The 15,276-nt window shown below is 41.5% G+C and overlaps 1 pseudogene; it reads left to right on the forward strand.

Annotated features, from left to right (window-relative positions):
* The first annotated feature begins 1,552 nt into the window (after positions 1–1,552).
* On the forward strand, positions 1,553–2,177 carry LOC147423581 (uncharacterized; annotated as a pseudogene).
* The last annotated feature ends 13,099 nt before the right edge of the window (positions 2,178–15,276 follow it).

Here is a 15,276-nt window from a genome sequence, read left to right on the forward strand (position 1 = left end):
TAAATGAGCATGGTATCAACGAAATGCATCATGATATCACCGAGAATAATCATTGTATCAACGAAACAACATTATGGCATCACGAGAATAACATGGTATCAACGAAACATCATGATGGCATCACCGAGAATAACCATGGTATCAACGAACAACATCATGGTATCACGAGAATAACCATGGTATAAACAAAATCATCATGGTATCAACAAAAATCACCATGGAATCAACGAAACAACATCATGGCATCACCGAGAATAACCATGGTATCAACGAAACATCATCATGGCATCACCAAGAATAACCATGTATCAATGAAATATCATCATGGCACCACCGAGAATAACCATGGTATCAATGACATATCATCATGGTATCAACGAAAATCACCATGACCAAAGTATTAACAAAACATCATCATGGTACCATCAAAATCACTTGGTATCAATGAGAAATTATCAATAAAACGACGTAAACTATATCTCTAAAAGAATAATTATACGAGAATCAATGAACGAGTATAATCATATAAAAAGATCATGTACCAACAGTAGCTCGATAGAATTTGGACGTTCATCAACGGCTCGACTGAATCGGAACGATGTGTAACTGGCTTCTGCAGCAAAGTTACGTCAGTAACAAATATATGATTTGATGAAGAAAAATTTTGAGAAGTTTTCAATTATGAGAAAATCAAAAGCAAAAAGTAAAATTTTGATTTTCAAACATATTCGCAGTCCGAGACGTTTAACCCAAAATCGGTGCAGAATAATTAGAGAAACTTCCTTCTGCAAAGTTATAGACCACATCGATTCGGTCTTCCTAGCGGGTAGTTTCTTCTGAAAAGTTGTAGAACACATCGTTTCCGGTCTCTCACGCGGGTAGTTTCTGGAAAATCGTTTTCAATAAGCAGAAAAAATAAAAACAAAAAACGGAAATTGCTTTTTATGTATGTACGCAGTCATAGTTGGACATAGTGATGGACCATAGTTGGACACTAAATGGCCAAGAATGCTGCCATGCCTAACTATCAGCGTTCGGAAAAAATGTGTCTCAGCTTAATATGGTGCCGTTTTCAATTTCAAAAATGCCGGTTGACGGCAGGGGGGAAAGGAGAAATACCGCCCCAAAATAGAGAAAAATAGTGTAAAAACCCGAAAAAACAACCTAACTTTCTAAAATTTCCTCTTGACAAAATGAAAGAAAGGAATTTTGTATGTTTGGAAAAATGATTTTTCCGAACACTGCTAACCATAGAGTTTTAGTGTGGCATTGTCTAATTTGGCTCTAACTTTAACGACACGCTTTACTTTTAAAAAAAGCATAAGAATGGCTAGCGGAGGAGTTTGCGCCGCGTTAATGTTTCTAGAAGGCATTTTCCAGTATCATAAAAAGCAAAGTTTACGCGGAAAGCAATTAGCAATAGCCGTGCTAAAAGGAGGGTTTAGGGTTATAAAAGGAGGCCGTGCGGCCATTTCCATTTTGTGGCATAAAACTCGAGCAGTTGCAGGTCGGTGCTTCCTACTCAGATTGTCGTCTCCAATATCCCTCCACCATGGCCAACCTTAGGCAGACGCTTGCAGGTATACGCAAAAGGTCTGCAGATCAAGAGGATCTCTTGCAACGTCATGATCAGCAACCGAATATATCATCATCACCAGCAGCGCCTTATTATAATGAGAAGCAACGGCTGACTAGGCGACAGCCCAAGCTCAGGAGCCGCATCCGCAAAGACAATGCCTTCCTCGCGAAAGATGAAGGCTCTGTGCCTGTGCAACAAGACGTCGATGATGCGTCAGCTAGGGATCTGCATATTAATGAAGGCGCCCCGAGCTCTATATTAAGTAAGGATTATGGTATCCTGACGGACATGGAGGTGGCGTCCATCTTCTTGAGCTTTATAAGGGGGGTCAATAATATTGCGAATTCCAAGCTGCAAAAGCTATACAAGCAACGATGTCGTGCTGGCTCTGATGATCATCAACAGCATCACGCCATGGCCAACGTCAACAAGCTACCAGTACAGCAATTGGATCCAAGCAGATCAAGCGACACATGAGATCGGCTCATCAGCAACGTCTGAGCAAGGCCAGCATAAAGATGTTCGCCGGATCATTGAACGGGTCGCATTGACACCGGAAGGTCCAATTAGAATCAAGCTCGTTAATTGCTGCAGCTAAAGTACTGGAATGAAATAAAATAGCTATAAATTGTATTGCATAATGGAGCTAGGGTTTTGGTTCTTAAGGAGGCCTTCACGTGCTGCTGACAAATTAATCATGTATAACAAGCTTACTTTGACTTGTATTAAATTAATGGCATTACTTTGACTTGGATCAAATTAATGGCATTACTTGCCTTGGATCAAATTAATGGCATTACTTGCCTTGTCGACGTAGTTTCTATCCCTGATTGAAATTCCAATATTTAATTTCTCCAATTGCAGTTTTTTCACTTAATGGACACCCAGCTTTAGATGAGATTATGGTAATAGAATTTGGCTCGCGTTTCCTCAGGCTTCTCTTAATTAAGATGATCCTGTTTATATAATTTTCTTTATTAACATCCATTAATTAAGTGGTCCCACCGAAACGTTCTCTTGAATATTGATTTTACGTGGAAAATTTCCATATCGTTGTCCCACGTAGCATACGTCTTTTTCATCAAGGGAAAACGTACTGTAGATTATCATGCCTCCATGAAACATGCATCCCACATGGGTCCTTCACTTTCCATGAGGCAAAGCAGGTTTTGAGGTTTCAGAGCGACGAAACACGTTTTTAATGCTCAGATTAATGTAATGGCTAGATATCGACCATGCAAAAAACTCTACTTCGCATACAACAATTGTGTTTGGACATGCCAAGATTGAAGCTCTCGGACCTAGAACATAAGAGTTTGGCAAGGTGATCGTTGGCGTGCTTCATCCACAAATTAAGAGTGCACAATGCAAATAACAATCAAATTGCAGTATACTTCATACAAAGAGTTTGTGTACAAGATATATTAAGACGAAGGGTAGACTAGGTAAGCAAACCACACAATGGAAGTGTGGATTTGGAAGGGCCAAGGAGGGGTCCCAACAACGAAAAAAAGAGGCAACCCCCGTCCCCTCCCAAAAAGAAAAAAAAAAGAGGCCTATTGGGCTACTACCATAGGAGCATGATCAAATGATAAAGATGGTCACCCCAAGGGGCCATGTGTTGAAGTTTCACTTTTTCTCCCCCAGATTCTTTCCAGCACGCTAGAGCTCAGTGCTTCTTGATGCTTCAATATGGCACGGATCTCTAAACCTACCTTCTCTATTAGCATAATCAACACATTGTTTGAAAGCTTCTCTATCCTTGTCACCTGAGAGCAATTGTTTGCATACCGTTTTCAAAGTCTCCCATGACCTCTCTGTTAGAGCCTTGACTATGTAGTTGAAATTTTGGAACCAAAATAAATGCCGCTCCATGCAAACGTGTACGCATTTGGGCCCAACATCTTTTTGCAGCCCCTGTTACTTGTGCCTTTTCTCTAGTAAATTGGTTAAACTATTTTGTTTGTCTACTAGCTTACGACATCAACCAACATCTTTTTGTAGCCCCTACTGTTTGAACGCATTTACATGGAAAGTAATTAGCGGTAGCAGGTAGGGTTTAGGGTTATAAAAGGAGTCCGTGCGGCCATTTTCATTTTGTGGCATAAAACTTGAGCAGTTTGTTGCAATATTGCCCATCGGTGCTTCCTACTCACATTGTCATCGTCAAGGTTGTTGTGCGCCTCCAATATCCCTTCACCATGTCCAACCTTAGGCAGACACTTGCAGGTATACGCAAAAGGTCAGCAAATCAAGAGGATCTCTTGCAACGTCATGAGCAACCGAGTATATCATCATCACCAACAGCTTATTATAATGAGAAGCAATGATTGACTAGGGGACAGCCCAAGATCAGGAGCCGCATCCTCAAAGACAATGCCTTCCTCGTGAAAGATGAAGGCTCTGTGCCTGTGCAGCAAGTTGATGCTGCGTCAGCTAGGGATTTTCATATTAATGAAGGTGCCCCGGGCTCTATATAAATTTTTTGGTGTCAATAGGCCTTAAGAGCTCCACATAAGGCTTGTCAATACCACATACCTTCTCTATATTATGCCAAAAAATCAACCATTGGATAAGATGCATAAAACTTTGGGTAGCACCTTGATAACTTGGATACTTTTAGATCTCTTCTAGGGCTGTATGTAGGAATTATATAGTTTACATTTTTATACAATCTCAATATACCTCAGAGTTGTGGAAGCAAGATAGTGTTGGCAGTGTCCTGTCCAACACCCAAATTGGCGATAATGCATCTGAGCCATACAGAGTCAACCATAGTTGTCAAGACTGCCCTATACTCAGCCTCACAACTAGAAGTGGCCACAGTAAATTTCTTCTTTCTCAACCATGATGTATGTGAACTGCCAAGCATGAAATAAAAACCACTTGTGAACACCTGCGTGTCAAAACAACCAGCCCAATTTCAGTTCGAAAAATCATGTAAGTCTGGCGTAAATGATCCCCCCTTGGGATAAAACTAGCCAAGATATAAAGTGCCACTCAAGTAGTGGAAAATCTTTCTGAAGTACTACCAATGCTTAGACCTTGGGATATGCATCAATCTGCTAACCTGTGAGACTGCAAACTGAATATCCAACCTCGTGTTGCATACATAAATGAGGCAGCCAACAACAATTTGGTAAAGAGTGACATCAACAAGATCACCAACATCATGTAGACTTAACTTCAAACCAGCTTCCATGGGAGTGGCAATAGGGTTGCAATCCTCAAGTCCAAACTTACATAGCAATGTCTCTATGTAGCTTCTTTGACACAAGGCAATACCACCATCACACTGCTTAAACTGTATGCCCAAGTAATGATGCAACAACTCCAAATCTTTCATCTTGAAAGTAGCATTCAAATCAGCCTTGAATTCAACAATATGTGCCTCATTGGGATCAATGATCAGCAAATCATCCACATAAAGAACAAGCATGAGAAGTACATTGCCCTCATGCTTGACATACAATGTGCTTTCTATTGGACTGTTACAAAAGCCTTGTTTGACCAAATGAGTGTCAGCCTTCTCATACCAAGCACGAGGAGATTGCTTCAATCCATACAAAGCTTTGCTACATTTTCACACCTTATTCTCTTGTCCTTTCTTGACAAAACCGCGAGGCTGCGTTACATAAATTTCCTCAAATATGTCACCATTCAACAAAGCAGTAACAATGTCGGATTGATGTACATCCCAACCAAAATGAGTTGCCAAATGCACATACAAAATGCACAGTGGTCATACAACAATTGGGAACAAAAGTCTCTTCATAATCTATACCTTTTTGCTGTGCATAACTCTTTGCAACAAGTTGAGCCTTATAGCGATCAATCTCACCATCCGGCTTGTGTTTTAACTTGTAAACCCACTTTGTTCCAAGTTTTTTCCAGGAGGCAAATCACATAAAGTCCATGTGTCATTTTCTATAAGTGCATCATATTCTGATTGCATGGCAGCCATCCAATTTTTTTAATTATGTGCTTCATCAAAAGACAGAGGTTCCTCAACATAATGTAAGCTAGACACAGCCAAAGCATAACAATCTGATGCAGATGCATGGCGAGAGCCTGAACAAGTGCGACTAGACAAAGGTGCATCCAATTTACTATCATGCAATGTATGCACCAGCCATTTTGGCAATACCTCTATCCTGCTCATTGTCAGCCCTTTCCTCATCAAGTACATCATGTACATCTGCATCGGTAATAGGATGATGTATAACACTTTTTGAAACCCCCATAGGCTATACATTTGCCTCATTGGAGTTTACATTTGAACTTCCACCACTAAAAAGAGGCAGCAAAGTGTCATAAATGTCTTGTGAGCTTACATTGTTGTCTCTGGTACATGACAGTAAGGGTTGAACATAATGCTTTGTTTGTGGATGATACAACTTGTAACCTTTGCTTTCACACTATAACCACAAAAATACATTTGATAGCCTTATCATCCAATTTTCTACGCTATATTTGTGGCACCAAAGCATACGCCAAACAGCCAAAAACATGCATGTGCTCAATAGATGGCTTTCTATCATGCCATGCTTCATATGGAGTCATAGACTACAATGCTTTTGTAGGACACTTGCTGAGTACATAAGTGGCACACATGACAGTCTCGAGCCAACATGAATGTGGTAAAGCTTGACTTTTGACCATACATTGTGCCATCTTCATAAGAGACTTCTTTTTCCTCTCAGCAACACCATTTAATGGAGGTCAAAATGAACCTGAATCAAAAATCTGGGTAGACTAAGCTTTAAGAGCTATCCCAAAAAAAAATTCAACCTGCCAACGCTCACCAAAGCGAATGCTTAGAACTGACTACGTAGAAACCTTTCCCTGATGGCCATTTTTGAGTCAAATTCGTTAATGATTCTTCTTGCATCAGCAGCTAGGGTTCCCAATTCTTCTTCAATAATTGTAGATACATCCCTTGAGACAATGTGTTTTATGAACTCTGAGGCATCTATGAATCTCTAATGTTTCTGATTAGCTACATGCTTTTCCACATTTTTTATGCAATGTTGCATTTAATTAGTCAAGAAAAGACATGCATAAACAAGGTCAGTCTCAACATATCTTTTAATTTGCTGCATAAGTCTACTCATAAATAGCTTGAACATAGGATGCCTCAACAAAGAGTTATTTACCATAAGTGAATGTTGGAGACCAACATTATTAAACTCAAAATTAAGCACATCAGATAAGGAAAAGACACGAGGGATGTGGTCTGTCATGGAGCATTTTATAATCAACAACAAATCATCATCAGTAGGCAGCCAGTGAGTAGAACAAAAATAAATTCTTTCAAGCCAGGACCAAGAAGACAGATGAGATTGTGAATGGAAGGTAAATCCTTGGTTTTGGTATGTAGTTTCTAGCCAAGCATCCTGTAAATTACCTGCACTCACCATTCTCTCCCTAGGATTACTCTCTAGCTTGTTAATAAGAGAGCCAGTAGAGGTGATATCCTGCCTTGCACATACCATGTTAAAGTCCCAAGCCATAATTCAATGAGATAGCTACAAGCCTACTATCCATTGCCAAAGATCACCCCTAAGTCTAGGGTTATTGTCTGCATAGACATTAATCAACATCATTTTGCCCCATTGAGTGGATATCTGAAAAACTGAGCATTGACCATTTGGATGATCCAGAATCCAGATGGGATGAAGAGATGTCTTAATGCAAGTAAGCTCCGGGGAATCCCCCTTTCTTTCCTCCATAGAAGCACTCCATACCTCTATAGTGCATAAGTTGCCTTGCCTTGTCTTTCCTTTTATGCTCTTGAACTAAATACACATCAATCTGACTAGAAAACATCCACTTATTAAAATTGTGCAACCTTGAGGGGTCATTCTACCCTTTTACATTAAAGGTTGCAAACTTCATACTGTTATGAACCATGTGTGTTTCCTCCTCACTATTTGTTTCTTGCATATGCACTTCTAGATGAATGCCTCATGGGTCGGTTTCATTGTTGGATATTTTTGTTTCTTGGCTAACTCATGGGTTTCCATGATGTTTTCTATGGCTACTGAGGTTTCACGAGATGGCATGTCCTCCATGAGGGCTTCATAATAATTATGTGAGATATACCCCAAGGAGAAGCCCCTTGATTTAAATAATTCCCAGGTAGCAGCTATGAAACCATCCCCATCTACCACTCTCTTGACTTTCTCTGCTGGTTTTGGATTTTTTGAAGATGATGGAATGTTACTCCCCACACTAGGTTTAAACAAAGTCTTGGGTTGGGTGGTTGCCTACCACTAGGTGTCCTTGCATAAAGTGGGGATGATCCACCTCCTTGTTATTGGTTGTAGACACTTTTCCTCTATCAACTTTGGAGACATTTTTCCCAAAGATCTGCTCTTGCGGGACCATATTTTTGCTCCCCAGATAAGATGGGATGAGGTGAGAGGCAGTAGATATTGTAGGGTAGTTTTTTGAAAAATGTCGTGAGTTTCCACAATGATATCACAACCCAGCAAGATTCCCGATTTCAAGTAAAACAAAAGCACTACAAGACGTCTTTAATGTAGCGACGCTCGTAGTGCGACGCTCAGATGGGGAAAAGCTCGGCCTCGCTATAGGCGTCGCTATGTAACAAAGACTATAGAGACGCTCATAGAGACGCTTATAGTGACATTCATAGCGACGCCGACCCTTAAAAATAATTTGAGAGCACCAAAAACTCAGATCTGTATATCTGAGTTTCGGTGCTCTCTGCACAATAGGTATACCTTCCCCCCCCCTCCCCCCCCCCCCCCCCCCCTCTCTCTCTCTCTCTCTCTCTCTCTCTCTCTCACACACACACACACACACACACACACACACACACACACACTCACAGACACGAGGAGATGAGGGAGAGCGAGGTATGCTCCCTCTCTTCCTCTCTCTTATTTCCCTTCCCCTCTTTCTCTCTCTCTCTCTCTCTCTCTCTCTCTCTCTCCCTCTCCTCTCTTATATTCCCTTCCCCTCTCTCTCTCTCTCTCTCTCTCTACACACACACACACACACACACACACACACACACACACACACACACACACACACACACACACACACACACACGCGCGTGCGCGTGCACACACACACACACACACACAGACATAACACATGTGTGTGTGTGTGAGAGAGAAAGAGAGAGAGAGAGAGAGAGAGAGAGAGAGAGAGAGAGAGAGAGAGAGAGAGAGAGAGAGAGAGAGAGAGAGAGAGAGAGAAGTTAAAGAGACATATAGAAGTTAAAGAGACATGTGTAGAGAGAGAGAGAGAGAGAGAGAGAGAGAGAGAGAGAGAGAAGAGAGAGATAGATAGAGATAGATTTTATTATCGTCCTCGGAGGTCAAATATGACCTATGGGACCAAGTTACATGTGATGTAGTATGTGTATGACTGATGAGTGACTCTCGATGCTCCAAAATTGTAGTGATGAAGTCGCAATGGAGAGCCCACACTTTGGCTGGGAGAGGAAAGTGTGTAGGTCTAAGTTATGGCTGAAAATGTGAGAGAAGCCAGTTCGGATGTGATCAAAAGCTGAGCATTCTAGTAGTGTGTGGTACTCAGACTCTCGAACTTGCAGTGAGCATAATGTGCACAATCGATTTGACTCTTCTCCATTGCCCCAACGCCCTATCTCGCATCGAAGGAAATGGGAGCTAAGCCGAATTGCTGCGATAGTGCGTATCACGGACAAGGGAATAGGCTCAAGCATGTAAGTGTGAGTACGGTTTCTCTCTCAGCGAAGAACATGGTTTTGTAGTTGGGGGCAATATAGGTGGTGTAATGTATGAAGCGTGACCCACCGGATTTCTCCCAAGCCGTATTAGAGAGAGAGAGAGAGGGAGAGAGAGAGAGAGAGAGAGAGAGAGAGAGAGAGAGAGAGAGAGAGAGAGAGAGAGAGAGAGAGAGAGAGAGAGAGAGGTTAAAGAGAGGGATAACGAAGTAGAGAGAGAGAGAGAGAGAGAGAGCTAAATAAAGAGAGACAGCGAGAGAGAGAGAGAGAAATGAAATGAAATGATATATTTAACGTCTTCAAAATGCCGAAATCACTTATGAGACCAATCCGATAAACTCCTTGTGGATCTTATCTAATGTTGGGGTACAAACATACAAGTGAAGTAAAGTGGAAGGCTAAAATCATCATCAATTTTCAACATTGGGCGTTGTTTGAGAAAGTAGTGCATTGGTCGGTGAAGAGATTTGTCAATGTCCGCCTTGTAAATAGACATAATGTGTGAAGTTGAGGGTTGCAAAAAAAAAATTATCCTCTTTGAGGTCGTACGATGGAGCTGATGGTAGCAGGTCTTATGGTGTTTGTAAGCGGTGTTTTTGTCATAATTGGAGCAAACCATAGCCAAATCTTGTGCTTCCCCTTTCCCCCTTCTTGCATTTCCTTGCTCAAAGTTTCTGGTGCCAATTGTGTGAGTTGTGTGTGCCCCTCGGGCCATTTGTGTGTGAGGGAGAAAGAGAGAGAGGTGTGTACTATAAGATTGCTAAAAACGGGGCAAAATCATGATGGTGTGTTGTCTGTCAATTGTGTGGAGTTTGTCTTCATTGGTAGGCGTTGGTGCACCCAAAGTGTGACAACCCTAGCAGAGGACATAGGCAGTGATGTGTATGCTTATAGATGCATGGCAGAGGGCTAGAACATATGGGAAGATCCTGGACAGATAGGTGGCAGCAGAGATATATGCTTTATGTGGGTTTTTAGACCCTAAAGGCTACAAGATGGGCCGGAAAAGGTGGTAGGTGAAGGAGGCTCAAGGTGATGGTTTCTAGCTCAAAAATGTAGAGCTTGAAGTGCTAGAGGAGCAAGTCCAGATGGCTCATCAAACGGAGCTACAAAGCGAAAGCCATGGCTATTCAAAGTTGAAGGTATTTGCAAATCTGAGACGGACAGAGCAGGTGATTCCAGGTAGTCCAAGTCCTTTTGGAGCTATGGGTGTGTAGTGCTTGATTTATGGAGCCTGCTGGTCTTTTCAGATTGTCGTTTGGAACTTTGGAGGTCAAGATACTAGCAAATAAAGATTTGTCGGGGGCCAGTTCTGTGTCGGGTTGGTTGCATGGATAGATGTGACATCTAAGATTTTTGAAGCTTTTCTAGGTTTTGTATGAATTCTATGCAGCAAGTAAAGGCCATGGGAGTTTATGGCTCGTCAATCGGGCACCGGGTCGGTCAGATATTAAAGTTTGAAAATGATGGCAGTTGCCGGTCAGGTGGTAGCAAACGGGTTTTTTAGGCGCATCATTTGAGGGCACGGCAAAGCCAAAATGGTAGTGAGGTTTGTACAGTTCGTAGCCAACAAAGAGATCTATTGGTTGGAATTTGCGGCTCAATCACAGGGTTGGTGTGCACCAAATGGCATCGGATTGAAATGGTGAGAGGAGGATAATTTTTATGCAATTAAAATTAAGAGTTGGTGAAGTTTTGACCATTGGGGGGTGATTTGAAGTGGATCTATCACGTATTTGTGGGTTAATCCCACATGATAAGTACGAGGTTGACTTGGTAGAGTACATAAGCACAAGGGAGACGTGCACTTATGTGTCGTGGTGTAGGAGTTGAGCTCCGAGGACTATTCACCATGGTGCCTAGAGCGCGCACAGCATTGTTGTGGTTGTGCCTGATGGACATGATGTTGACGTGGGGCGGTACCTGGTGGTTTTGTTTTGTTGAAGCAAGTGGCGGATAGGCCCGTTATCGATGGCCGTTGACTCTGCAATGGCATGATGATGTGGTAGAGGCCCATCACGCGCCCGTAAGAGCCAAGTCATGCCTTGGGTTCCCAAAGGAAGTAAAGCCAAGAATATAAGAAGGGCATCCTCACATGCAAGGGATACCAAAAATAGACGAGGAACCAAAAAAGAGGAGTGCCCACGCTCAAGAGGGGCCCGTTCTTCCATGTGGGGGTTCTCTTTTCCGAGGTCAGTGAGACGGGAGGACCAAGGGATTCTTGAGCCGAAGTGTGGCTATGGAGTTGGTGTGGAGCTGAAGGGCAACCAGATTTTTGTGTTCTACTTGCCGATGCTTATGCCGGTTAGGAGCTACAGCTGTATATAGTCGTCTTTGTTGAAAGAAATCCATCATTATTGTGCATCTGGTGTCGATTCCCCTTATCCCTTCTCTTCTTTATTGTGTGCATCTGGTTTCGGGCGTGTGTAGGTAGTTGTGTCCCCCCTGATGGTCTGTTGTGCACAGAGAGGTTGAGAGAGGTTGTGTGTGTGGTGAAGGGATTGAATCGAGCTATACAAGGTGATTGGGCTTTGTTGGTGGTGTCATATTGAGTGTGTGCAAATGGTGGTGTGCAAACGGTGGTTCGTCGGTGAGTTGTGTGAGTTTTGAAGGTGGACTCTAGTGGATTGGGGTGTGTAGTGATTTTCTTGGGCTATAGAGAGGCAGATTACTGGGTTTTGGGTGTGTTTCCCTTCCCCCTATCCATCTTCAAGTTCCCCACGGAGGAGCATTGATGCTCCGATTTGAAGTTTAAAGTGGTGTTTGGAAGCCGACAAACGGTTAGCAGATGGTCAAAATATTTGGAGGTTGTGTTTAAAGGTAGGAGAGATGATGTAGTCAAGCTTTGGGCCCATAATTGGAGGTGTTGAAGACCTTGAAGATTGGTTGGCAAATTTTGAATTGTGGATGATATTGATGCATATGTTGAGACGGATGCGAAAAAGCTGCAAATGGTGTCGTTGCTGATGCGCAAACAAGCAAAGGTTTGGTACAATGATTTGAAGGGTGATGATCAAAGTTCATGACACGAATTGTGGAGGCAGTTTTTGGAGCAGTTTGGAAAGGTGATTGCCCCGACAGAGGCTGGTGCTAAGTTGAAATTGGTACACCAAGAAGTAAGTAAGGATTTTTCTATTTTCCTTGAGGAATTTGAAGCTTGTTGGAAGTAGTTAGAATCCATGCATAAACAAGCGCCAAGGGATAATGCAAGCACAAAGAGTATCAACTCAACACTCGGATAAATAGATCTCAGCTAAGCATAAAACGCATAACTTTATATACAAGTGGTGAGCAAACATTGTGCTCAAATCACGTCCCACAAGTAGTGATGTTAATATGACAATTGTATAAATCTATACTTGTAAGCATGTAGAACCTATAACCAATGACTATTTGTAAAATGTAAGCATTAGACTCACCATTAGAATGTTCGTCAATCAAAAACAATGTATACCATAGATCTACCTATAGCCACTATGAGCATACATAAATCTCACTCCTACGACAGAGGATACAAGAGCACTAAATCCACATCCAAGCTAACAAAATCTATAAAAGTGAGAGTAAATACTTGATCAGTGTTAAAATGGGAGTAAATCAACCACTACACCATCCTAGAATCAAATTGCAAATACATGCAACATATGGCATCAGTAAAATCTCAAGTACAACTTAGTCATTCAAAGTGGCATGCCAAAAAATCATAGAAGTATAAATTAAGCCAACTAGGCACTCTGCTTAAACGAGAGACTCAGACTCTCATCCACAAATGTCATACAACGATCAAAAGTGATCAAATGCTCTCCAAACTCAATGAATAGAAGCAAGACATTGTTGTGAGTTCTCACAAAAAGTGCATAAACTTGTCCAAGACAAAACCATCTCAATCAAAAATCCACATGTGGCATACATACAACATAAGCATGGCATAAGCTCATTCCCATATGAGTAGCTCTTTGGAAATCCACATCTCTGCTATCTGTATACCCGTGAATCCATCACCTACGAGCTATCAAGAGCTCGATTTGTATTAGCATATGCATACATAACATAAATTCCACACATAACGAATGTGTGTTGGAAACCTCTGTGAAAAACCACACAATCTAAAGCATAAAGCATCGACAGAATGTTCGTCGGTTAAAAATGCACAACTTGTAATCTTGCACACTATCTCGTTGATCAAAAACCTCATCGGTCAAAAACCAGACACATGGATAAGAAACCACTTGTCCGCATATGACATACATTTCCTCCGAGATTAGTGCCGGGGAAAAGTACAATCTAGCTCACAAAATCCCTGTGAAGGTCAAGTTGTACCTATCATGGTGGCCGTAGACATCCGAGAGTCGATGTCGCTTGTCAAAAAAACGTACTTCCAGAAGATCATTGGATCCATGTGTGTCATGGCATATCTGTGCACGAGAAGAAATCAAAACACTGGAAAAGAGCCTAGACCCACTCTCTCTCGCTCTCGCTATGTTGAGGAAGTGGCAGATAGACTCGTTCCATCTACCTCTGTGTGTATCTATGCAAGAGAAGAAATCAAAACACTAGAGGAGAGACTAGACCCACTCTCTCTCGTTCTCGCTATGTCAAGGAAGTGACCAGATAGACGCTGTCTATCTACTCTGTGTGTGTGTGTGTGTGTGTGTGTGTGTGTGTGTGTGTGTGTGTGTGTGTGTGTGTGTGTGTGTGTGTGTGTGTGTGTGTGTGTGTGTGTGTGTGTGTGTGTGTGTGTGTGTGTGTGTGAGTGTGTGTGTGTGTGTGTGTGTGTGTGTGTGTGTGTGTGTGTGTAGCTAAATCTTAAGTAATAAGACATAATTGAATTTTTACATTCAAAAGACAGCTGGCCAAAGAATAATGAACTGATATGTACAAAAATAACTCAGTATCAGAATTATTTAGGTACAATTATGATTGTAGGGAGAGGTCCTCTTTCAGTAAGGTTGGTAGTAAAAAAACATCCCCGTTCCTCAGTGGGTATTTCATCACAATAATGTTGCTTGCCAAAGAAAAGAAAACCCTCCAAGATAAGATAGAGTCCTTACCTACATCCATCCAACCAAGACAAAAATTCAATTAGCCTTGGATGTGTTTTACAGGTATCAATGGCCATGTCAGTTGTTATCCATGTCCATCTTATAGATTTTAATTACTTTAGCCAAGCTTAGGTTATTAGATTTTTTTAGCAGTCTTTACATATTCCTTCAAAAATCAATGGTTACTAATCAATAGAGTATCAAAAAAAGACTCCATTTTTTCAAGTGGAACCTCATTTCGCGAGCCATATCTCGGTATTTATGCCATGTTTTGAGGGTACCAGCCATATATTTACCTTCAAACTTCCCAATTTTTCTCCATAGCTTGATAGCTATGCTTACACTAACAATAGCATCCATATACTTACCAAAATCAGAAATAGAGTATCAAGTGGAACTTTATGTCATGAGCCAAAGGTCAGTTTTTTACGCCAAAGCTGAGAGTAATCTCCATATACTTACCTTCAAAACTTCAAGTTTTTAAGTTCTTAGTATTCAATACAGTTCAGCATTGTTCAGTCCTGTTTTTCTCCAAGATACTTTCAAGCTTCCACCGTCATGGGTGCTAGATGGGTTAAAATAACCTTAACTCCTTCTCCCCATATGAAATCATGAGGGAAAGTATTATGAAGAAGTCCAAGAGTTTCCATATTGCATACAACAGAAAAGCCAAACGTATCCTTGTCGATGTCAGATAGAGTTTCATCACCAAAACAAACACAAGCTTTCAGAAAGTCCAAGGTTTCATTCACATTCCATGCGGTTACTAGCCTTAGCTATAGGCCAGAGCTAAAATGCATTAGCTATATATTTACCCCCCTTTTTTTTAAGAAAACCCAAGTGATTCATCATACAAAAAATTGTAATGTCCGGTTACTGTTAGGCCCGCAAAAAGAAGAAGACCAGTGTCG

Source organism: Adiantum capillus-veneris, chromosome 26 (assembly GCF_014529385.1).
Source record: "Adiantum capillus-veneris isolate H3 chromosome 26, ASM1452938v2, whole genome shotgun sequence".
Classification (NCBI taxonomy): domain Eukaryota; kingdom Viridiplantae; phylum Streptophyta; class Polypodiopsida; order Polypodiales; family Pteridaceae; genus Adiantum; species Adiantum capillus-veneris.